Source organism: Pelodiscus sinensis, chromosome 1 (assembly GCF_049634645.1).
Source record: "Pelodiscus sinensis isolate JC-2024 chromosome 1, ASM4963464v1, whole genome shotgun sequence".
NCBI classification, from domain to species: Eukaryota; Metazoa; Chordata; order Testudines; family Trionychidae; genus Pelodiscus; species Pelodiscus sinensis.
In genome coordinates, this window is record NC_134711.1 from 172,456,560 (window position 1) to 172,468,940 (window position 12,381).

Genomic DNA, 12,381 nt, shown 5'->3' on the forward strand with positions numbered 1-12,381 from the left:
CTCATATTTGAGCACCTTAACATTGTATTTCCTGGTTTTCCATGGCTTTTTCTTGTTTATAAGGTTTGTCTAACAGTTTGTTACATTACATTAAGTTACAGACACACTTTTCTCAACATTTTTAGCAAAGATTTTGAGTTGGGGAATTTCCTTAGGTTTTTTGTTTAGCTTTAAAAACAAGAAATATTTCAGACTTGCCTACGGAATCCCTGATGAACGGGTCAGGAAACCTTGTGTAGGTCACAACATTCTGTACAGTAATGGGACCACTAAACACTCTTGTGGAGATAAGAAGCTGTGCCTGGTTCTGGCTTCCAAGTCAGCCTTTTCATTAAGTAGCTTCTTACTGTCTTTGTGATCGCTTAAGGACAATAGTTTGATTCCTGCTCTTCTTTGTTAATGAGGACCGTAGACTCAATGGCATATTTTATTGAGGTTAATCGAAACTCTGGACTTAAGAAGCCCTGCAAGGAAGTACATCTGAAATAGGAAGCAGGATTCAAGGCATGGAGGCTGTGAAATAAAGAGCAAATAGCTTGGTTAAATTGGCTGGAAGCAAGAGATGCCAAAGGCCTCCAGGATTCAATGGGGATAGCCCAAGCTGAGAGTAGGAGGAAATGCTGAGAAGTTCAGATGTCAATAATGTTACAGGAAAACTGTCCAGTTTCCTTTGAAGCGTGGCTCTGATGTGCTGCTGCTGGTGGCTACCACCTGCTTTAAATTTCTTGTTTGAATAAAGGCACATTGTAATAGTGCTATTAGAAGTTCCGTATTCCATGATTTATCTATCTTTAGCCATGTTATGTTTCTCTTCTCTTCCCTAGAATGAAAGAAATTGTGTTATCAGAAAAGATACAGTGTGTACCCTGTGGGAGTGTGATAACTCTGCCACCTACTTCTTAGTGTAGGTGGAAGTATGTGTAGAAGATGGGAGGGCAGGAGCTAAATCTGCATAATTATTTTCCTTCATGGAAAAGTGGAAAGATTCTGCTGCCTGTGTGCTTCTCCATGCAAGATGCTGAAGATTCTATTGCGTATGCGACATTTGAAGGTGAAAGTGAAGAAAAAGCTAAGATCTGTGTTCTGTTGCCCCTATAGCATGGGTGGGCAATAATTTTGATGGCAGAGGTCCACTCCAAGAATTTGGTAAATGATCAAGGGCTGCAGTTTTCTGTGATATTAATGGAGGTGGTGTGTGGTCTGAGACGTATTGGGTTTCCTGGAAGAGGGTTGCAGAGTCTGGGAGGGTGTTGTGCATAGAGTGCAAGAAGGTGTGCAGAGGGTTTGGGTTGTGCGGTGTGGTAGGAGTGCAGGGAGAGTACAGGAGTTTGGGTTGTAACCTGGGGCAGCAGGTTGGGATGCAGTAGGGGGTGTCAGGTGAAGGCTTTGGGCTGGAGGTGCTTACCCTAGTTGGCTCCCAGCCAGCAGCCCAGGGGGGGCCATGGGCAGGCTCCCTGCCTGCCTCACCCCCACACGCTACTCCCAAGTGTCCAACAGTTGGGGCCAACATCTCTGCACGGGAAGAACGAGGGGCTCTGTGTGAACTGCAAGGATTGTGCTGGGGGTAGGGACAGGGTGTGAAGGCATCCCCTTCCACGGACTTGTGCCACTCAGACACATGCTGGCCCTAGCAGCTGGCACTTTGAGCAGCATGGGGGGCTTTGGCATGCAGGAGGTATTGCTGCCTGAAGGTATTGCTGGACCACGGGACATTGCTGGCCCAAAGAATCTAGGCAGGCTGAATCCGGATGTTGTTTGGGCCGAGGGCTGTATTTTTGCCTTCACCTGCTCTATGGGGATCCTATTGGAAGAAGGCTATTAGAGAGTCAGAAGAAAGAGGACAGTTAGCTTCTGTGTATGAGCAAGTCCAGTAACCTGTGAAATGAGAACTCTCTTCTCACATATAGTCTTCCACACTCTCCTGGTTCATCTCAGTCAATGAAATTGCAGCATGCAAATTGACTGGAGAAGAAGGATGACAAGTTTTCATCTCAGATATCACAGCACTACTGAAGAGTGACTTGAGCTATTGACATGGTCCTAATTATAATGTTAACAGTCGTGAACAGCATTTTTTTAACAGTTTAACTTAGTGACAAAGTTATATTTTTAAATGTTGTATATTTTCAAGCTTTCAGTGAAAGGATGGAAAATTAGAATTATCTGTATGATTTCATTAAAACTGTTCAAGGAAAAAATCATTAATCAAATGACCTAGAAAGTGCAATTGTCCTTTCAGCACCATTCTACCAATTTTATAAACAGATTTAAAAAAACTGAAGGGGGAGGAAGCTTTCACTCTAGCCTTAGGAACAATCACAGTGCATCATTATGTTCTAATATAATTACATATGTTAAGATTGTTACCTAATGAAATCAAAACTATTCAATGACCTTCACAGACAAAGCCTCCTGCAGATAGTCCGTAATGTTTCAGTACTCTTCCTGCAGAGATGTTACATGTGTCAGTGATGTCCTACTGTTTTGGCAGTAGATTCTTTTCCAAATCATAGAAATGAGAACTGTTTAAAAAAAAAAACCCAACCTGCTAAGCTATATTCCATTCTTCCTTTCTGTTATAGAATTATTCTCTCAAGGCAGTGACTGATTATTAACAAACCTTAAAAACCACAGCTGGAAAGGTTAAAATACCACCATGGGGATAAAGTAGGAATAATAATAATTTAATCAAACATACAAAGTGGCTAACTTTGTCTAGAGAAAAAGCCTTCTTTAAAGCTTTTATAGAATTATCAGAGCTTCAAGTGAAAGTCAACAAATCACATGCACAGAAAAACATCACTGACAGTTGATGGGAGAAAATGTGGTCTCATTGTAATAGAAAGCAATTGTAACAGAATAAAAACTGCATCAAGTTTAATTTATACTGCACCACAGTATGTAGGATTTTTTTCTTTAGCAGAAATCTGAGTTTAGTGTGTTCTCTTTTGTGAAACATAGTTTGTTGGAATATTTCATTTTTCTAAATGCTCACAGAAAAGCTTTGATTGCCTGAGGAATATGAGGTTGGTGCACAAAGCTGAGGCAATGTCAATACAGCAGAGTCTTTAAAGTTTTTCATTGTTGACAGTAACATTGATGATTATATTGTAAGGGTGTTTAAAATTATGTGAAAAAACATGTCAGTAAGCCACTTTGGGATCTATATTAGGAAGCACTCTGGTAGACCCTTGTGTGTAGTGTTCAGCCTTTCGTTTTCAGCCTACTAATTCTCTTATTTGAACTTGGTTTTTTTTTTTTTAAAGGGAAAATAGGAATCAAATCAGCTTACATTTTTACACTGGAAAATGGGTTAAAAGTGGTTGGAAGGTTAACAAACTCCCCTTGAAAAGGTAGCTTGCCACTTTGGGAGAAGGTGCAGTTGAAAATGTAACACCTTTTCTCCTTCCGTCTCAGTGCCACCCAACGGCTTGACTGTCCGTCCCCATAGCATGACCATCTTTGACATCACCCGCTTTAAACTGCCCCTTCACCGCACTAAACATGTTTTTTCTCATAACTGTTGATGTGCGACTATGACAGCATAAAAAAGATCCATTCAGCCAATCAAAATGCAGCATTGGGCAACTAGTGTTCCAGCCAGATTCTGGTATAGATTATTTGCATGCCTGAATTTAACTCTATTTAGAAATTGTGTTTCCATAAACCTGTATTCTCTTTTGAATAAAAAGTAACCTAAAAACATGGCAGTGTTCATGTAACCTAAGTTACTAGGCTTTGGAAGCATGGCTTCATAAGAACATCTGCACTTGAATGGAACAATCATATTTTTTTCTAAAGATTAAAGTTACCTAAGAATATAAAACACAAATAAGATAGAAGAACTTCCCCAGATGCAAAGTTTCGCTTGATTCACTTGACTGTTAATGGAAATTCATTTTAGAACAAATTAAATGAGACCAAAGGTAAGTCATTTAACTTTACCTGGCACATTTTGTGTGTTAAATAATATTGTGTGGATCAAACCAGTATTTATACCTTCTTGACAGTGTGTTCAATATTGCTGCTATGAGAGTAGAACACTGAGGTTGATTTCAACAAGAGCTAGAATAGCCTGTAAAATTAAATACATTGTAATAGTGTGGTGGATTACATGAAAAAATTATTAACACGTAATAGAACTATCAGATGGCTGAGTTTGATCTTCATGTTTAAGTGTATACAGTCCCTCATTTTTTAAAATTTCTAGAACAATGGTTCCCAACCTGTGGTCTGCAGACGCCGGTGGTCCGTGACAATACTGTGTTGCCCCACAGACCCTTGAAAGTTCTTGAAGAGAGAACAATTTGATGATGGTCTGAAACCATGGGGTTAAGAGAAGGGCTGTTGTGTGCATCATTTCCCCAATTCTTCACCTCTTAAAACTCATAAGTTAAGCATATAAGAGTGCTGTTTCTTCCCCTTTCCTCTGTAAGAGCTTTTCTTCTTTCATCCCAGGGTATTGGTGGGTAGCTCAAAGGGTATGTTTATAGTGCAAAACCCAAAACAAAATAAATCCTAAATGTGGCAGTGATCTCAGAGTGTGGGTCTACTGACTTGTGCTTACACTGTGTGCTAAAAATAACAGTGTAAATGTTCACTCCGAGGCTGATGCTCAGGCCCTGAGATCCACCCTTCCAGGTTCTAGTACGGAATGAGTAGAAATGTTACACTCCTATTTTTAGTGTTGTAGGTCAAACCTGAGTCTGAAGATCTACTGTGGTGGCTTTTTTGGCTATGTATGTGTAACCTAAGTTATTAAGATATGGAAGCATGAAAGAGTCATCCTACAGTCTTAGATGGTTTGACATGTAACCCTAATTCTGTGTATAACTTTGCTCATCAGGCATATTTAGGATCTCAAGCTTCCTTCCCTTTTTGTGTAGTTTTGTGAAGCAGAGAACATATAAAACATTCCCTGTTCTTCCTCCAAATCAGGGGCGGGGAACCTATTTTTGGGTTGAGGGCCACTGACCCCCAGAAAAAAGTCAGGAGCTGCACCTAAGTGATAAGGAAACCTCCCAATCCTTAATGACATGGCCCTGACTGAGAAGCAGAAAGACACTCCCCACATCTCTTGCACCCCAGAACCTAGGGGTGCCCTGGCTAGTAGATTTTGTATGCTCCATTCCTGTTGTGGGCTGGAGTGCTAGTGTGGGCTCCCAGTGCTGGGGTCGGGAGCCCCAAGCCTCGGAGTTTGGATCCAGGCCTTAAGTTCCCCACCCTTTCTCCAAACCATCCTGGCTGGCGGGGGGAGAGACGGGGAGGAAGGGAGGTTGTCCCACTAGTGAACTTGCAGTGTTTTCCATTCCCTGGACAGCTCTTGCTCACACAGAGAATAATTTGACTTACAATATTTAGGTAACAGTTGATTTCCCCTCACCCCCATACATATAGATAATTATTTGTTTTTTTGGTCATGTTTTCTTGTGGGGTTTTTTTAGACACATTTGTTGTAAAGCATATTAATTCAGTTCATTTTTTTAAAATATCATTGTTCACAACCATTTAATGCACTCGAAATAAAGTTTACAAAACCAATTGCATATTATTTTGCTTTAAGACAGTAAATGAGAAATGCAAAACAGCTGAAGCCCAAAATATTTGGGATACTATATAGAAACATTATTGAAATTATATAAAAAAAAAATTCAATGAGGACAGTCATGTGTTAACAAGAGGAAACCACAAAGGGAAAGTGACAGTGTGTGGTGGGCGAGGGTGAGTATAGTGTGGGAGGGGCAGAGGTGCTGGTCATGGTCAGCAATGTGTGAAAAAGTAAACGAATTCCGTATTCGTATTAATAATGTTCTGTTTTATTAAAACAGTTTAAAAGCCATTATTTTTAAACAGTAGTTTCCTTTTAAAGTGTATGAAGGACTGGTTGACTCTAGACACCAATAGTGGACTTTAGAACTCCAGACACTAATAGGACTTTTTTCTCAGTCTCCAAAGTGAATCTGACCCATGCTGTTGTGGACTGGTAGTTCCAGTGTGTGTCTCTCTGTCTCTTTGAAATAAGTTTGGTGTCAGTCTAGTTCCAAGTGGATAAATATCCTCCTCACGTATACCACAATTGTAATGGGTGTTTTTGGCAGCCTTTTCAGAGAAGCCCAGGATGGAACTCCCCTTTTGACACATTGGTGATCTTTTCAGGGAGGCTTTGAGGCACACGGGGAAAGTGTATGACATTATTCTGCAAACATTTTATGTAATCAGATGCTGCTTTTGTAGTGCCTTACTGGATATACTTTATTGCATTAAAAAAAAAGGATTTCTCTTACAGCGGGGAGTGGATGACACATGTTGTGAGTGCTCTGAGAATGGAAGGCGAATATTTTTAAAACTTAGCTTTTTGTCATTACAGGTACTGCATTTTTTTAATATATAATACTCTTAAGATGTAATAAAACAAGTGGCAGCAACAAAGCATTTTGATCTGCCCCAAATACCTATTGCTTAGTAGGTAAACCAACATGTTAATATCTTCATGGATCAGTTTCACTTATCAGTCATGTATCAGAGGGGTAGCTACGTTAGTCTGAATCTGCATGAACAATGAGAAGTCCTGTAGCACTTTACAGACTACCAGTTTTATTGGAGTGTCGAGGGGCAGCCCCTGTTTTGGGGCATACTTTAGACCTGCTAGGCCTGGTTCCAAAGTACGATGCCCCTGTCTTAGGGGAAATACGGCCCACTGGCCAAGTCTTTTATGCATAGGCTCTGCGGCCTAGTCCTTTAAATGATCCCCCACTCGACGGGGGTCTGGGAAGGAGGGGTAGGGGGGCCCGGGCCCTCCCTCTCCACTGGGCCCTGACCCAGGGCCCTATCAGTGGCGGGTGGCTCTCACCCCTGGTTCAGTGGGGAGACCTTCCCGAAACGCACCAAGACTGCTGGGGCTTTTCCAGCTCCCCACCCTGGGTCGCTTCCTACCCCCTTCCCGCGGCCTGCAGCGGTCCCACAGTCAGGCAGCAGTAGCCGCGTTTCCCAACCCAGCGTCTGGGGTAGCAGCGGCAGGTGGAACGACTGTGTCCAGGAAGGCTGTACAGTGGCTCTGGCGTTGGGGTCGAGCCCGGCCTGGACCTGGCAACGGCAAGATCAGCCTGCCCGGCGCCCCTCTCTCTGGCTGCAGTAGCTGTGGCTCTGGAGGTTTTGCCCTAGCTCCTTCTCCTCCAGAGGTCAGCCCCAACTGCGCAGTTCTGCAGCTCTTTATACCTGGGCTGCAGGGGTGGGGCCTTCTCAGCCACCTGGGCCAGGTGAATTCCATGGGTTTGAGTGCGGGGCGGTGCCACCCTGTCACATGGAGCATAAGCTTTTGTGGGCAAAGACCCACTTTGTCAAATGCATGCCACGCATGACATGCATCTGACAAAGTGGGTCTTTGCCCACAAAAGCTTATGCTCCAATAAATCTATTAGTCTAAAGGTGCCACAGGACTTCTTGTTATTTATCAGTGATGTAAACAAGCTATCTGTTTGGAACCTGATCAGTAAACAAAAGTCTAGTATTTTGTTGGAAATACCAGAGCACCATATACAGTAAAACTCCAATGGTCTGGCATCTGATGGTCCGGAACTTCTGATGGTCCGGCACCATCAGGAACCAGGAAGTGCTCCGGGCAGCCGGACCATTGGAGCTGCTCTGCCCCCAGGTTCCCCAATTCAGCAGCTGCTAAAACTGACCAGCGGCTGAATCAGGAAGCCTAGGGCAGAGCATCTGGGGCGCTGCTGGGTTGGTCCCATAGCACTGCCCCTTGGGGCAGCGGGACCCAACCCAGCAGCGCCCCAGCTGTCCCCCATTTAGCCGCTGCTGAAACTGACCAGCGGCTGACTCCAGGAAGACTTGGGGATGCCTGGGACAGAGCAGCTGGGGTGTTGCCGGGTTGGTCCCACAGCGCCGAGGAGAGGCGCTGCGGGGCCAACCCGGCAGCACTCCAGCTGCTCTGCCCCAGGCGTCGTCCCCAAGAGCTACCAGACTGCTCTGCTGTGGGCGTCCCCGATTCAGCTGCTGCTGAAACTGACCAGCAGCGGCTGAATCAGGGACGCCTGAGGCAGAGCCAGACTATTGGAAGGGGGTGCTATGAGGGGTCTGGGGAGGCATCCCCCCCCACCCCACCCCAGACCCCTCATAGCCCCCCCTACTGATAGTCCAGCAAATCTGATAATCCGGCACCCCCTGGGTCCCAAAGGTGACGGATTATCGGAAATTTACTGTATGTAGGTTTGTTCTCAGCTGTTTCCTGGAAGAAAAATTAACATTGCAGAGATATTTTGTGTTGTAATAGAGTCTTTTGTGGGTCCATTCAGTACAATTTCCCTATATCTTTAATTGCTTGTTTATAGTAGAAACTAAAAGCCCCTTTATAGATTAGAGGAATGTAATCCTGTAATCCCTCAGTATTTTTCCCATTACAGCAACGCCATCACACGATGAGACAAGTTTGAGCTAATTGGCTGGAGGTGGTTCCACTAACAGTTACATTTAAAATAAATTCCTACTTGGGTAAAAGATCATCTAATTTAGAATAAATATAGGGGGCATGCTTTATTCTGATAATTTATCCTACGTAAATCCTGTACCTGTGAATCAGGTAAGCAAGGTTTGGTTTCTGCATTGTTTGAAGAAATTTGAGATAAAGTACCCTTCTTAAGCATGTTTTTGTCTTTATTTTACATTTATTTAAAAAAAACAAACTTTAGCATCAATAAATGCTTAAGTATTTGTCCTAGAAGAGGGAAGATATTCCCATAGTCTGTTTTGAACAATTATTTTTCTTTGAAATGTTGAATCCAGAAGTGTTGAATGTAATATTTTATGTTAGGTCTTACTTCCCATTATTAATATTTGGGACTATTTGGTTCATCACCAGGAATGTACCCTTGTGGGCCTCTGAAATAGACACAGACGTGTCTTAAATGCCCAATTTGCACTTGCAATAGAAAATTACAAAATTAGGAGTGTCACAAATAGAACTAGGTATAACTTCTTAGAAATACACAAGAGATTTGGAGAGAAAACTGCAAAAGAGAAAAAAGTATGGTTAAAATATGTGTGTGTTTTCCTGTAAACCAGTAGAGTTGCTCAGAATGGAAGCTTGTGTATGGGATTTGTCGTGAAATATGATGTTGTAAATTACAGTTTAGCTTTGGCACCTAAGAGTGGTTAAGTTATCCAAGTTTATAGCACCATTTGAGGTTCACTTCTGCACAATAATTTTTGGTATCTTCCTCAGATAATGTTAAACATTTCCTTATATGGACAGGTGGCTTTCTGGAAAAGGCAAAATGGAGAATATGGATGCTAGGGATGTCAGCAGCAGTCGACAGAACAATTAACTAATAAGCTTAAGTTTATCGGTTAATCTTGTCGACAACTCACATCTTCCCCCCCCCCCCCCCACCTTTTGTTTCAGAGGCAGCAAGGTGGGGAGGAAAGGAGGGAGCCAGTGCTGGGAGGAATTGGCTTAAAAGTCGCTTTGCCCCCCCAGTACTGGTTTTGTGGTGCTGCCCCTCTTCTCCTCCCCACACGTGCTGCTGTCTCTACCAAAGGCAGCAGCATGGGGGCCGGGGAGACTGCTGAAAAACAGCCTCTGTTTGCTGTGGGCCTGAGGCCCCCGTGGACAGAGGCTGTTCTACCTCCCATAGAACAGCCTCAGTCTGTGGCCAGCCTGGGCCTGCCGGAGAAAAAGGCTGATTCCTGGGAGCAGCCTCTATCTGCAGGGAAGAGACGGGTTGCTGCCAGACCACCCTCTGTCTGTGGCCAGCCTGGGCCACTGTGGACTGTGGCTGCTTCAGGGCAGCCTCCCCTCCCGCCCAGGCAACAACCTTGGTCTGCAAGGAGCTTGGACCCCTGCGGACAGGGGCTGCTGCCACTCCATGCTGCTGCCTCTGTATCAGAGGCAGTAGCGCAGAGTGGTGGGCAGCCAGTCTGTGTGGGGAGCTGGTTTTTAAATTGGCCCCCCTGCAGATCAGTTCCCCCACCTGGCAAACCATATCTGAGACAGCAGCACAGGGTGATGGACCTCCGCGGGAATGGGCCGGAGCGCACTAGCTGTTGGACCTGCCCTTGGATACTATCAAATAGTTGTCTAACCGATAAGAATTCATGCGATTACATGACTATTCAGTTACCTGGTATCTAACATTCCTAGTGGACACACAGAATTATAGAGGAAAAGGTTTGGCATTAGGCAAGAAAAACAGGAACTTCTGAATTGAGTGCTACTTTCGTAGTTTAAAATAACTGCTGTTAATAGCTGTTTGTGTATATATGGTGTCTTACAAATACATAAAATTACAGGGTCTGGCTCTGAAGGATTGTCATAATACAGTACAGGGGGAGAAACACATGGCATGGTAATGGAATATGTGAAGATGGGAGGGTTACAGAAGATATCGAATAGGTATGTGGATACCAAATTTAATAACCTATCTGTATCAGGGTGGAGATCACTCATGAAAGACTTAATAAAAACAAAATGAATTTTGATTGGGGATTTGAAGGATTAGAATGAGTCTTCTAGGGTGGAGGCATCAGGGAGGAGAGACAAAGATTGCTTTGTAGGAGGAGGCATAAATAGCTTTTTTGTGCTAGCATTTTTAGTTATACAATAATTCAGCTTAACTGAATCAGTTATTTTAATGTAGCTCCTCTTCAAAAACAAAATTGTGAATGCTAAGAGCTTGTCTATACTTGAAATGATACAGCAGCACAGCTGTTGCGTAGATGTGGCCTACATTAATGGGAGGAGTTTTCCCATTGGCATACGTAATTCAGCTCCCCATGAAGAGCTAGCAATTCTTTTATTCACCCAGTGCTGTCTACACTGGGAGTTATGTGAACTAAAATACGTCATTCAGGAGTGTGGGATTTTACACACCTCTGGGAGACGCAGCTGTGCCAGTGTATGTTCCCAGTGTTGACTAGCCTTAATATAAACACTTGCCAGTGTTCATTCTAGATTGTGGCTTACTCTACTCTGAGTGTTAGTTTTCACTGTCTGCAAACTGTAACCAGGAGACAACATTGGTGAGTGTTGGTAGCAGCATTTAAAGTGTTTGAATGTCTGCACTAAAATATGCGATGATGTTTGTATGACCAAAAACCCTAGTATAGACATACCAAAGGAAGCATCAATGTGAGTAAAATTGGCATAGATTGGGTAGTACTTAACATTTATGCAACACACATATTTGAAAGTATTTCATAAGGTATACTGAAAAAGCTTACACAGCTGCGTTAACAGTGCTTTCTGATGGAGCTGTTAGTAAACAAATCAATCTGCAAGTTCATTTTCTAAAGTTGATGAAGAAAAATTATGTAGGGGAAGCATACCCCAAGTAATTAACAAGTACAAGTGAAGGATGCATCTGTTGTTTTTCCATTGTTTCTCTAGTGTAGTGTTGCTTTTTGTAACTGTACTTTCTATATGTTTGTGCGGTACTCAGAAGTATTGTAATTCAAGAACAAATGTGCTTTCCTTCGTTAAAGGTAGTAATGGATTAATACTACAGATTGTACCTCCCTTAACTGGTACTCTCTGGTCTGGCAACATCCGTGGTCCGCCACCAACCATGGATATTCCTGGACCACAGAGCCAAGAAACAGGGAGGTCTGGCAGTGGAGCAGGAGCACCGTTGGGGGCACCAGCAACTCAGCTAGGAGTGTGTGTGTGTGTGTGTGTGTGTGTGTGTGTGTGTGTGTGTGTAATCGGGTGGGGGGGGCAGCTCCTGCCCCAGCGATGGCAGCAGGGCTCCGGCCACAGTGGTGGCCGTGACAGCAGCAGTACCAGCAGCGTCTAGGGAGTCTGGGGGAGCAGAGGGGCTGGGGCAGCAGTGGGACAAGCTGGTGTCTTAACCCAGTGGCAGCCTGGGTTAGGAGAGTATGGACCTCCCCTGGTTCGGCAGATTCCCTCATTTGGGACCACCTAGTTCCTGAGGGTGTCAGACCAGTGAGATCCAACCTGTAGAATGGAACGCTACATTGAGACCAAAAGGTAGCTTGAAATGAGTTAAAAATGGTCCCACTATTGCAAAACTGTCCTGGAACCTCAACACAAATAGGAGAAAATGACTATATGGGAGGGGGAAGAACAACTGGCTCCACTGTATGCATGGTACTGTCAAATGCATAAAGTAAAAAAAAAAAGATTTTTCTCTTCAATATTTTGATTAATCAGAAGTCTTGAAACTACAGTAGGTTTTAAAAACAATTCAAACAAATTTGAATTTGTCCCTTAATCTCAAATACATGTAGCCCTTTGAAATTCTTTTTTTTTTTTTTAATTTTTCATTTTATTTTTCAGGAATTTGTTTTGTTTTGTACATTAACATTTTTCTTTTTACTACATCAATATCTCAAATGACTGTATATAAATAAAAA

The 12,381-nt window shown here is 43.3% G+C and overlaps 1 protein-coding gene and 1 long non-coding RNA gene across 2 annotated transcripts in view; one reads left to right on the forward strand and one right to left on the reverse strand.

Moving 5' to 3' along the window:
* Positions 1-3,430, reverse strand: part of LOC112547591 (uncharacterized) — a 31,191-nt gene extending 27,761 nt beyond the window's left edge. The window contains exon 1 of the long non-coding RNA XR_003091356.2: positions 3,293-3,430. This is a non-coding gene — a long non-coding RNA (uncharacterized LOC112547591). The remainder of the gene's footprint in view (positions 1-3,292) is intronic.
* USP25 (ubiquitin specific peptidase 25) overlaps positions 1-12,381 on the forward strand; it is a 131,682-nt gene that overhangs the window by 18,848 nt on the left and 100,453 nt on the right. The window lies entirely within an intron of this gene.